This window comes from Pelophylax lessonae, assembly GCF_965119305.1.
Source record: "Pelophylax lessonae genome assembly, chromosome: 9".
In the NCBI taxonomy this organism is placed as follows: Eukaryota; Metazoa; Chordata; class Amphibia; order Anura; family Ranidae; genus Pelophylax; species Pelophylax lessonae.
Genome location: NC_138776.1, coordinates 243,055,060 through 243,068,880, shown reverse-complemented (window position 1 = coordinate 243,068,880; position 13,821 = coordinate 243,055,060).

The window sequence follows — 13,821 nt, the reverse complement described above, 5'->3', positions numbered from 1 at the left end:
CCACCCATATCTCATCCTTGGCATGCTGACACCTCTAGTCCACCACATCTCCCCCTTGGCATGCTGACACCTGTACCCCACCTACATCTCATCCTTTTAGAATTTTTTTTTTTTTTTTTAATGTCCGAAAATATAGACAGATATTGGCCGAAACCGATACCCAATGACCAAAATATCGGTATCGGTGGTAAAAAAAACGATATCGGTCAATCACTACATGTAATGTTGCATAAAAATATTTTGCTCAAAAACAGATTGGTCAAACAATGGATGTAAGCCAATGATGTCCGCTTACATCCGTTTTTTGTCCTAATCGTTTTTTTAACGGATGAAAAATAGGGCTTTCATTCATCTGTTAAAAAAAACAGATGTTGACGGAAGCGGATGTAAATGGATGATCATCCATTTATCTGTACATCCAATTTTCCATAGGAATGCATTGATTTTCTTTTTTCATCCGTCAACGGATGGATGAATAACCGACGAACAGTCTGTATGTGTGAAAGGGGCCTAAGATGTCATTTTAGTAATGACTAGCAGGGGTTCCCTGAGATCTAAATTAGTTATTTTAGGGGTTCCTCTGGTTTAAAAAGGTTGATAAAGTGCAATCCCCCTCCTGAATCATACCAAGCCACATGCCCTCAACATGGGGGGGGTGGGTGCTTTGGGGCAGGGGGGGCTTGTCCCACATGATGTCAGAAGGGGGGCGGTGCTGGGTGGCCCCATCCCTTGCCTATAAAAGAACTATCAAAGATAAAGTCCGGGCAGAGGGCGGGTAGCCTCTGAAGAGGCGGAGCGTTTTTTAATCTTTTTTCTTTTTTTTGGGTCCGGAGGGAATCGTGATTGATGATGGATTTACATTGAGGGACACTATTTTTTTTCTTTTTAATAAAGGACTTGTCAAAAACTGTGTTCTGTGGTTTTTACTTTTTTACACTTTTTTGGTGAATGGGTAGGGGTACTATGTATCCAATATCCATTCACACAGGGGGGGGGGGCGGGATCTGGGCACACCCTTGTTAAATGGGGCTTCCAGATTCCGATAAGCCCCCCCACCTGCAGACCTCCACAACCACAGCCCAGGGTTGTCAAGAAGAGGTCTTTGTCCCCATCAACAGGGGGAAAAGGTGCTTTGGGGGATCCAGGACTACAACATATCTATACATTTTAAAAGTGGGGTATGCCTGTACACTACACTGACTGCACTAAACTAACTCAACACACTGTCCACTAACTACCTGCCTAATCTCTATTATCACACACTATACATGGATGCCACGCCAGCAGCAGCCTTATATAGTGTGGGGCATGGAATTAGCCCCTGATCCATGATTGACCAAAGGCACCCTGCCTTTGGCCCATCATGGCTCTAACAGGACATTGTGCTGTGATTGGCCAAGGCATACAGGTCAGGTGCATGCTTTGGCCAATCATTAGCAATAAGTGCACTGCAGCAGCGCGGTACATTATGAGGTGCTCATTGGTGGGCGAACTTCCTGCCGAGCAACCCATTTGTTCATGTGTTCTGCAAACACACGAACAGCTGATGTTCAACTCTAACACAGAGCCCATCCCTAATGGACACTGATCAGGCTGCATTTATGGGCATTGGTGAGGCTGAAAATGGGCACTGATCAGGCTGTATTAATGGGCAATGGTGAGGCTGAAGATGGGCACTGATCAGGCTGCATTGATGGGCAATGGTGAGGCTGAAGATGGGCACTGATCAGGCTGTATTAATGGGCAATGGTGAGGCTGAAGATGGGCACTGATCAGGCTGCATTGATGGGCAATGGTGAGGCTGAATATGGGCACTGATCAGGCTGTATTAATGGGCAATGGTGAGGCTGAAGATGGGCATTGATCAGGCTGCATTGATGGGCATTGGTGAGGCTGAAGATGGGCACTGATCAGGCTGTATTAATGGGCAATGGTGAGGCTGAAGATGGGCACTGATCAGGCTGCATTGATGGGCAATGGTGAGGCTGAAGATGGGCACTGATCAGGCTGCATTGATGGGCAATGGTGAGGCTGAAGATGGGCACTGATCAGGCTGTATTAATGGGCAATGATGAGGCTGAAGATGGGCACTGATCAGGCTGTATTAATGGGCAATGGTGAGGCTGAAGATGGGCACTGATCAGGCTGCATTGATGGGCAATGGTGAGGCTGAAGATGGGCACTGATCAGGCTGCATTGATGGGCAATGGTGAGGCTGAAGATGGGCACTGATCAGGCTGCATTGATGGGCATTGGTGAGGCTGAAGATGGGCACTGATCAGGCTGTATTAATGGGCAATGGTGAGGCTGAAGATGGGCACTGATCAGGCTGCATTGATGGGCAATGGTGAGGCTGAAGATGGGCACTGATCAGGCTGCATTGATGGGCTATGGTGAGGCTGAAGATGGGCACTGATCAGGCTGTATTAATGGGCAATGGTGAGGCTGAAGGTGGGCATTGATCAGGCTGCATTGATGGGCATTGGTGAGGCTGAAGATGGGCACTGATCAGGCTTTATTAATGGGCAATGGTGAGGCTGAAGATGGGCACTGATCAGGCTGCATTGATGGGCAATGGTGAGGCTGAAGATGGGCACTGATCAGGCTGCATTGATGGGCAATGGTGAGGCTGAAGATGGGCACTGATCAGGCTGTATTAATGGGCAATGATGAGGCTGAAGATGGGCACTGATCAGGCTGTATTAATGGGCAATGGTGAGGCTGAAGATGGGCACTGATCAGGCTGCATTGATGGGCTATGGTGAGGCTGAAGATGGGCACTGATCAGGCTGTATTAATGGGCAATGGTGAGGCTGAAGATGGGCACTGATCAGGCTGCATTGATGGGCAATGGTGAGGCTGAAGATGGGCACTGATAAAGCTGTATTAATGGGCAATGGTGAGGCTGAAGATGGGCACTGATCAGGCTGTATTAATGGGCAATGGTGAGGCTGAAGATGGGCACTGATCCTGATCAGGCTGTATTACTGGGCAATGGTGAAGCTGAAGATGGGCACTGATCAGGCTGTATTAATGGGCAATGGTGAGGCTGAAGATGGGCACTGATCAGGCTGCATTGATGGGCAATGGTGAGGCTGAAGATGGGCACTAATCAGGCTGCATTGATGGGCAATGGTGAAGCTGCAGGTTTGGGCACTGATCAGGCTCTATTGATGGGCAATGGTCAGGCTGCATTGATGGGCAATAGTGAGGATTTAAGTTTTTCCTGAAACTTCCCCCTTAAAATAAGGTGTTATACGCCAATAGATACGGTATTTAAGAATTTTCATTATACATTGATTATGCATTTGTTGTGATATGCACTTCTTTTCCACCACCACTGACTATTTATGATTTTTTATTATACATTGATTATGCATTTTTTGTGACTTGCACTTCATTTCCACCACCACAGGCTATTTATGATTTTTTATTATACATTGATTATGCATTTTTTTGCCACTTTCTTATTTACATGTTTTATTATTCAGCGCGGCAGCTCTATACTGATACAAGGCTGACAGTTGTAATTGCGTAATTGATGAAAACTGTTTTCCGAGATTATCATAACATCCTGCATCATTCATTGCACTTTTTTACACTATTGTATCATAGTGGTATGCAAGATAACAAACCACAGCTTCTGAAATCTGATGTATATAAAGGAGCATAGAGGCGTCCAAGAGATAAAGAAGCATTTGGATTCAGAAAGAGCCCACGGAACCATCATTGACAAAAAGGTAAACTCAATTTCTAAATTAAAAAAACTTGGAGGGAGGAAAAAAGAAAATATGAAGTGATTCCTAAAGAAATGAGTCAGACTTTTCTCATTAAAGACTGGTCTCTGGGGTCAACCAAGCATTTCCCTTTTTTCCCCTGCTGTGAAAATTATAGTAAATACTTTGACATAACCCGACTTTTTTTTTTTTTTTTACCTGTACAGACATGTATCATCTACTGCTTCTCCTTTTGTTGGGAACCACCTATGCCCAGGAACCAGGTGAGCTGACAATCTAATAAATCTGTATTCAAATTTTGATGGTAAAAAAGAAACACATTGTTAATTTTTAGTGAGAAAATGTTTAAATTTTTTATTGCTTAATGACTATTTAATTAATTCAGATAATGTATCCTGGAGGCTTAAAGTATTTGTTTTATTTTTATATAAGTGAGAGAGGTTTAGGACCTCTAAGGTTGGGAAAAAGGGGAATGTCTGATATTTAGAGCAATAAGGTGTGCTGTCAACCCAGTAAATAGGCTGCATTGAAGATGAAGTTTATTTTAATATATTATATAACCTTTGCTAAAAAAAAAAATCATTAGAAATAAAATACTATCAAGGTTTTCAGCCTACCCCTACTTTTCTAAGAAAGAAGTACAGTAAAACCTTGGATTGCGAGCATAATTCGTTCCGGAAGCATGCTTGTAATCCAAAGCACTCTTATATCAAAGCGAATTTCCCCATAAGAAATCATGGAAACTCAGATGATTCGTTCCACAACCATTTATTCATAAATCCTTCAATTTATAGTCCATATAAAAAGATTATAGCATTGCGATAGGTTGTGGAACCATAAAATGTCGATCTACAAATAGCCGCTTCCACAAGGGGATTAGAAGCAAAATCCAGCAGGAGCTACAGAGTATCTAAGAGAAGAGAGGCACCTCTTAAGTGTAGCAATATGGTTCCCATTTAATGAAGGTACAACATTTAGCAACTCACATGGTTGATGAATAAAACAGGCACATCTAAGTATGCAGGCATCCAGGGTAAAGCTGTCCACATAGACCATCCTCTGCACCGCCGGCTGCCAGTCTGTAATCCTGACCGGGAAGACCACCCTGCAGTAAAGCGATCTGAAAGCGAGGGGCAGCATGGAAGGGAAGACGTAGATGACGGTGGATGGTCCTATGTGGACAGCTTTACCCCGGATGCCTGCATACTTGGATGTGCCTGTTCCAATCATCAACCATGTGAGTTGCTAAATGTTGTACCTTCATTAAATGTAACCATATTGCTACACTTAAGGCGCCTCTCTTCTCTTTTATATCCAGTTGTGACTTGAGGCTACTTGTATATCAAGACATCGCTTGTATATCAAGTCAAAATTTATTTGAAAAATTTGCTTGTCTTGCAAAGCGCTCTTAAACCAAGTTACTCTCAAACCAAGGTTTTACTGTATTTATATTTTTGTCTGTGCTGCTTTGGGAAATGTCCCCTCACTTCCATCCTGTCTATTAAAATGTTGTCCTTAGTGGAAATCTAAGAAACCTTGGATAGCAGTACAAACTTGAAAGGGGTTCTAGCCCTTCCCTACGCTAGCATACATTTTAGCTGGACATACAATTTAATACAGTACACCTTAGTATATGGAAATGTATTGTGTTAAGCAGGGCTTTTTTTTCTCAGAGAATAGGTGCAGGGACTCAACCATGCCCTCACCTTTCACCAGGGTAGGGGGGTGGGGGGGTTGAGCATGCTGCAGCAACTGGGTGTGGGAGGGTCCCAAAGGGGCATTAAATATTAGGAGGGTGCTACATACAGAGTGCAAAGTTCTGGAGGGTGCTTGGCACAGGATGCAGTATTCAGGAGGGTGCAAGGTACAGGGTGCAGTGTTCAGGAGGGTGCAAGGTTCAGGAGGGTGCTAGGTACAGGATACAGAGTTTAGCAGGGTGCTAGATACTGGGTGCAGGGTTCTGGAGGGTGCAAGGTACTGGTTACAGGGTTCAGCAGGGTGCTAGGTACAGAGTGAAGGGTTCTGGAGGGTGCTATGTACAAGGTGCAGAGTTCTAGAGGGTGCTAGGTACAGAGTACAGAGTTTTGGAGGGTGCTTGGCACAGGGTGCAGTGTTCAGGAGGATGCAAGGTACAGGGTGAGGGTTCAGGAGGGTGCAAGGTACAGGGTGCAGGGTTCAGGAGGGTGCAAGGTACAGGATGAAGGGTACAGCAGGGTGCACTGCTAGGTACTGGGTGTAGGGTTCTGGAGGGTGTTAGGTACTGGGTGCAGGGTTCAGCAGGGTGATAGGTATAGGGTGAAGGGTTTTTGAAGGTGCTCTGTACAAGGTGCAGAGTTCTGGAGGGTGTTAGGCACAGGGTGCAGAGTTCTGGAGGATGCTAGGTACAGGGTGAAGGGTTCTAGAGGATGGTAAGTACAGGGTTCTGGAGGGTGCCAGGTACAGGGTGCAGGGTTCAGGAGGGTGCTAGGTACAGGATACAGAGTTTAGCAGGGTGCTAGATACTGGGTGCAGGGTTCTGGAGGGTGCTAGGTACAGGGTGAAGGGTTCTGGAGGGTGCTATGTACAAGGTGCAAAGTTCTAGAGGGTGCTAGGTACAGAATGCAGAGTTCTGGAGGGTGCTAGGTACAGAGTGAAGAGTTTTGGAGGGTGCTTGGCACAGGGTGCAGTGTTCAGGATGATGCAAGGTACAGGGTGCAGGGTTCAGGAGGGTGCAAGGTACAGGATGAAGGGTACAGCAGGGTGCACTGCTAGGTACTGGGTGTAGGGTTCTGGAGGGTGCTAGGTACAGGGTGCAGAGTTCTGGAGGATGCTAGGTACAGGGTGAAGGGTTCTGGAGGATGGTAAGTACAGGGTTCTGGAGGGTGCCAGGTACAGGGTGCAGGGTTCCACCCCCGAATTCTCTCTCTAGTGTAATAGGCGATGGTGAGAGGTGCTGCGGGTGAGGAGAATCGCAAAGGGGCAACATCTGGCTGGCTGCCCAGCTTTAGTACAACGGCTGTGCAAGGGGAGGGTTCAGTGCAGTGGTTCGGAAAGGATTGCTGTCACTTCTAAATACAGAAGCCAGGCTTCTGTGGTTAGAAGTGACAGTAGTAATCGGAAAGCACAGGGCCAGTGCTGGAGGTGGCGGAACTCTATTCCGCCGCATTCCAGCTGGAAAAAAAGCCTTGGTGTTAAAGCAGGTGCATTATTGCAAGAAAAAATTGTTTAGGAGGCCCTAATGAAAAATGCGGAAACATGCACAGATCCATAGCTCCACTTAAGACTGGCCTCTCCTGCACATGGACAACCTGGGTGCCGGCCTTTACAGTCCGTCTCCACCCTTCATTGAAAATAGAGAAAAATCAGCCGTACGCCAATAAGCTCTTCTTGCAGTATTTTTTTTATTTTTAATAATTGATGTGTTGACTGTATACAGTAATGTCTTTAACCCTAAACCCAAACCAAGCCACACTGGTTTGCTCATGAGCACGCCTATCCTGGTGAGCAAACAAAGAGAGATAAAACGTATCAAGGAAGGATGGTTTTAGGTTGGAGACATTACTGCATGCAGTCAACGCATTAATAAAAATTCAGCAAGAAGAACTAAATGGAATGCGGCAGATTTTTTTCCTATTTCCACAGAAAAAAAGCTGATCTACTGAAAGCAGCTGATTAAATATGAGATTTTGAGAAGTTCAGTGGAGAGGAAACTGGTCCACGATTGATTGTTACAGCCCACTGTACACTAGTGATCGATCAATATCGTTTTTTAATGCCGATACCAATATTTTGGTCATCGGATATCGGTATCGGCCGATATTGGCCGATATTTTCGGACATTTTTTTTCACAGGTACCCTTGTGGAGGGATCTTTGGGTCTAAAAGACCCCAAACCCCTCCTTTGCACTTAAAAGCATTCAAAACGCCAAGTTTTGAATGCTTTCATTTTTTTTTAATTTGACGCCGAGTACCTGGAAGTGATGTCATGACATCACTTCCGGTTTTTTACATGGAGACCTGATCAGAGCCGAATGTGGCTCTGATCAGTTCTTCTCTTCGGCGGCCATGCAGGTAGGATGCCCGGGTCTACCGGTGGGACGGGAGACCCGGACGAGCCGCGGAAGGCGGCGGGAGTGGGGGACGTCCCCTCGAGCTCCTTGTAATGACAGCCTAGCGGCTTCTCAGCCACATCAGTTGTCATTACAGGACAGCCAAGGAACAAAGAGAAAAGACAAGCGCCTCTGAGTAAAGACTGCAGCATTTATTTAGCGAGGTACATTAAAAACTTACATCTGGGTAAGTAAATGTAGATATGTGGGTCCCCTTGCATCTGAGATCGGCATGGGGCCACTGCTTATGGTCGATTGTCCTCTGTGTTGTTCCGGTTCCTGTCCAGCAGGAAATGAGATGGTATGTGTGGACTTAGACCGAGGCTTGGACCGCAGGGTGAGCCACTCTGTGGATCTTCTGGCATGCTGACAAGACAGCCGACCGTCGGCTATGGATGCCGATACCGGGGTGATGCCTCTAGCTGCAGGCATAACTCCGGTACAAGCACTTTCTGAAATATCGGCAATATCGGTAACCTCAGGAGCCGATTCCGATATATCGGGGAAAGTGCATATCGGCCCCCGGATAAATCGGCTTTGCCGATAATCGGTCAATCCCTGCTGTACACCCCTGTTGCCTTTTTGTACCTACTGCCCATTCCTCAGGCCCAGGTGCCATTAGTCAATGTTTTCCCTGCCTGGGTGCTAACTCAGGGCCAGTGAAGGAAGATGTTCACCAGACTGGGTTCTTCCACTACAATGATTTGGTTTATTTCTTTCATGTTTTCTGATTTTTTTTTCCTGTTGTTCCTAACATTATTCTCTTTGCATGTATTTTGTCTTCCACTGACCTTTTAAACCAAATCCCACATTAAGAATGTTTAGGGGGCTGTAGACAGGGGAGGGCTGGCAACCTTAGGCCTGGGGGGCAAGTTCAGTCAAGCGGCCCATTGAATCATCAAATCAGCTCACCATCCATGGTTTTAGAATGGATATTGATGTTATGAAGCAAGACAAACATGATCCAATTTGGTAACATAAGTTAATGTTCATAGCAACAAAGGTTTAACAAAAATACATGACATCCCGCCAGGTGGGGCCTAGGAAGCTCCTGTCGGGCGCAGATCACTCTGCCTGACAGGAAAGTGACTGTGTTAGTATTGTGCCGGCCAGGTGCAGGAGCGCACTCTGCACACTCATATCCCTCCGCTGCAGCTCTGCAAATATAACATTGGGTAGCGGCAACTGGCAGCTGTATACAGTGTCTGGCCCCTACATTAATCCAGCCCTGAGTTTGGCCTTTTTACCTGGCATTAAAGCGGCCCAGGGGGCAATTGCCACCCTGCCCCCCTTCCCAGTCCTCCCCTGGCTGTAGGTAGCAGAAGTAAAGGGACTGTAATAGTAGAGATCCCTAACAGTTTCCTGTAACATGTCCCCAATTTCTCATGTCTCACGCAGTGTAGGCCAAACACATAGCAATAAATCTAAGATTACAAATACTGAATATAATGTGTGGTCCTTTGTTGCTGCAACAGGGGCCCTATATATCTAGTAAATTTACTAGCACTATAGTATGTCATTGACTTAATTTCTTCCTTTACCTCCCTTTTTTGCGTTACGGCACTGCGTTACTATAATTGAAAATTGTGCAGTCGTGCGAAGCTGTACCCAAATAAAATGTATGTCCCCCCCCCCCACAAATAGAGCTTTCTTTTAGTGGTATTTGATCAGCTCTGCGGTTTTTAAAAAAAAAAAGACCATCCATTTTGAAAAAAAAAAAACTTAATTTTTTACTGTATGCTATGAAACATACTCAATAAAAAAAAAAATGTAAAAAATTGAATTTCTTCATCAATTTAGGCCAATATGTTTTCTATAAACATATTTTCTGTAAGTTCTGTATATTGATTGGTTTGCACAAACGTTATAGCGTCTACAAACTTTGGGATATGTTTATTGAAATTTTATTTATTTGTTTATTTATTTTTACTAGTAATGGCGGCGATCTTAAGAGTCCATTCAGACTAGCGCGACTTGTCAGGCGACTTGGTCGCCTGACAAGTCGCGGTCAGTCGCTCGCCATTGAGTAGTACAGGACCCGTTCTAATAGGAGCGACACAAGTCGCTCCGACTTAGAAAAAGGGTCCTGTACTACTTTGGGGCGACCTGGAGGCAACTTGCATTGACTTCAATTATATGAAGTCCATGCAAGTCGCGCCGAAGTCGCCCCACAAAGTCGTGTCGCGCCAGTCTGAATGGGCTGTTAGCAGGACTGCGACATTGCGGTGGACAAATCTGACACTCTTTGGGAACCAGCGACACTAATACAGTGATCAGTGCTAAAAAGAAAAAGCACTGTCACTGTACTAACGACACTGGCAGGGAAGGGGTTACCATCAGGGGCAATGAAAATGTGCTCCTAGAGAGTGCTTTCTAAGGGGGATGCTTTGACTGTGGGAAGACAGAGATCCGTGTTCCTGCTTAGCAGGAAAACAAGATCTCCATCTTCCCCCTCCCACAGAACGGTGGTCTGTCTTGTTTACCTAGGCAGACCATCGTTCTGCCTCTCCTGAGAATGATCGGCGTGTCCTGGCAGACATCCCATTTGCCACGCGTTCCCTAGACCCAGTGCAAGAAATCATGTACAGCTATGCGCAGGAGGGCCGCCTTGCCACAGTATATCTCCGCGGGCAGTCTATAACAGGTAAACATCATAATTTGGTAAATATATTTCATGTTTAAAACGTTTTTGTATCAATAGGAGTTAGCTCGGGGTGTAACTTTGGTCTTACCTCCAGCAAGCATTGTAATATTGAAAATTTAAATCTACTTGTAAACCATCTTAACATTTTAAATGTATTTTTTTTTAAGATGGTTGCTCTGAAGATGCGCTAAAATTGAATAATATTTAGCTCAAAAATATTATGCAAATTGTGAAATAAAGTGATGGTGATAAACCATACACTAGGCTGTGTGAAACCACAAGTAACAATGTTCAAATGTTCATTGAAAAATAAATTTCCAAAAATCTAGAGTCTGTATATAATCCAAGGTGAAACTGGTGAAGCCACTAGATGTACAAACTTCTTACCAAATGCAGGTAAATAATTCGCCCAAATCTCAAGGTATCAATTCTGGTCGAACGGCTTCTAAATGACTCTTCAGATTTGCATGATGTCTCAGTAATCAAATGCCAAGTGCATGTAAAATAAGAATAATAGCTTCCATAGCAAAATACTGTATAATCCAGTAGTGAGACCGATAATGGTTAATGAGAGCGTAAATCACCCAATGTGTGTACCACCACCGATGCTAACTGCTTACCAGACATGCAATAAATCAAAGTGAATAGTGAAAACCAACACCCCTAGATCCAATCTGCTTACCAAAAGGAAAGAAAAACTAGCCAAAAGCCGGGAAAAAGAGCAACCTGAAGTGGCCCAATAAGGTTCAAAAGGGACCACCACCAACACCACAGCCGCTTACCAGACAAAGGTATAAAGATGCCAATATCGGTCTGCTGGGGATGTCCTCAAAATAACAAGGCCAGGGTGACTCAGCAAGATTCTCCAAAGTTGTCCAATGGCAAGGTTATGCAAAGAAAACAGAGCGCTCCATAGTGTAAAACCATAAATTTGAATGTCAAATAAAGGAGAGCAACTTACAGACATAAAGATGAAAAAACGTAAGGGTTTGAATGAGCCGCCGGCCGGTCGGCTCTTCCGCCCGTCCTCAGACTCATAGTTACATAGTTAGTGAGGTTGAAAAAAGACATCAGTCCATCCAGTTCAACCCATGATGTGTGTGTGTGTTTGCTTTCAACCGTACATCGTATACCCCTGTATGTTGTGGTCTTTAAGGTGCCCATCTAATAGTTTTTTGAAACTATCAATGCTCCCTGCTGATACGACTGCTTGTGGAAGAGAATTCCACATCCTTACCGCTCTTACAGTGAAGAACCCCTTACGCATTTTAAGGTTAAACCGCCTTTCCTCTAGTTTTAGTGAGTGGCCACGTGTCTTATTGTATCTCCTTTCTCTGAATAGTTTGTTCCTTATGCTAGGGTCGCCAGTACAGAATTTGTACATTGATATCATATCCCCCCTCAATCGTCTCTTCTCCAGAGAGAATAAGTTCAGTGCTTGTAGTCTTTCCTCATAGCTGATGTCCTCCATTCCCCTAATTATTTTTGTTGCCCTTCTCTGGACTCTTTCCAATTCCAGCACATCCTTCCTGAGGACTGGTGCCCAGAACTGGACAGCATACTCCAGATGTGGCCGGACCAGAGTCTTGTAAAGTGGGAGAATAATCTCTTTATTTCTGGAGTGAATCACCTTTTTTTATACAACCCAGTATTCTGTTGGCTTTGCTTGCAGCGGCTTGACATTGCATGCCACTGCCAAGCCTGTTGTCTACCAGTACCCCCAAGTCTTTTTCCATCCTAGACTCACCCAGAGGTTTCCCCCCTAGTGAGTAGCTTGCTTTCTGGTTTCTGGCCCCCAAGTGCATTACTTTACATTTTTCAACATTAAACCTCATCTGCCATGTAGTTGCCCACCCCATTATTTTGTTCAGGTCTGTTTGTAAGGTTTCCACATCCTGCATAGAAGATATTGGCATGCTTAGTTTAGTATCATCCGCAAATACTGAGATTGTACTAGATATCCCCTCCTCTAGATCATTTATGAATAAATTAAACAGGATTGGTCCCAGGACAGAACCCTGGGGGACCCCACTTTCCACACCCGCCCAATCCGAGTACTCCCCATTAATCATCACCCTCTGGACTCTCCCCTGGAGCCAGTTCTCTATCCAGGTACTCACCCTATGGTCCATACCTACCTTCCTTAGTTTGTACAGTAAGCGTTTGTGGGGAATGGTGTCAAAGGCCTTTGCAAAGTCCAGATACACCACATCCACAGGCTTACCTTTATCTAGGTGGCTGCTCACTTCATCGTAGAAGGTTAATAGATTGGTTTGGCAAGAACGATTTTTCATGAATCCATGCTGATTACTACTAATAATACCATTTTCATTACTAAAGTCCTGTATGTGGTCTCTTAACATCCCCTCCAAAATCTTGCAGACTACAGATGTTAGGCTGACCGGCCTATAGTTACCCGGGATATATCTCGGCCCCTTTTTAAATATTGGTACCACGTTGGCTTTTTTCCAATCAGCTGGCACCATACCCGTCTGTAAACTATCCTTAAAGATCAAGAATAATGGTCTGGCAATCACCTGGCTGAGCTCCTTAAGAACCCTCGGGTGCAAGCCATCCGGTCCTGGTGATTTATTTATGTTAAGTTTCTCTAGTTTAGTTCTAAGTCTATCTTCTGTTAGCCATGGCGGTATTTCCTGAGGTGTGTTGTTTAGTTCGGCCTTACAAGCTAGGTTCGTGTAGCCCCCCGATTCTTTTGTGAAGACTGAAGAGAAGAAATTATTTAACACTTCCGCCTTTTCTCTGTCCGCAGTGGCCATATTTCCTTTGTCATCTTTTATGGGGCCAATGTGTTCTGGCCTCGCTTTCTTACTGTTTATATACTTAAAGAACTTCTTGGGGTTCTTTTTACTCTCCTCCGCTATATGTCTCTCGTGTTCTATTTTAGCTGCGCTGATTTCGTTTTTACATTTCTTATTACACTCTTTGTAATGCTTAAATGCTGCCAATGACCCACCAGTCTTGTATTTTTTGAAGGCCTTTTTTTTAGCACTAATATGCATTTTTATGTTGGAGTTTAGCCACCCAGGGGTTAGTTTTGCTCTTTTAAATTTATTTCCCTTTGGAATGCACTGGTCAATCCCCTTGTTAAGTATGCTCTTGAAGCACTCCCATGTTTCCTCCGTGTTCTTTGTTCCCAGGGTTCTATCCCAATTGATATTTTCTAGCAGCGAGCGCAGTTTTGGGAAATTGGCTCTTTTGAAATTCACTCGTAGTGGTGACGTCAGCACGTCGCGACCGACGTACGTTTCGTCAGATGTGACGTTCTCAAGGTGTATCAATAGGAGTTAGCTCGGGGTATAGCTTTGGTCTTACCTCCAGCAAGCAGTGTAAT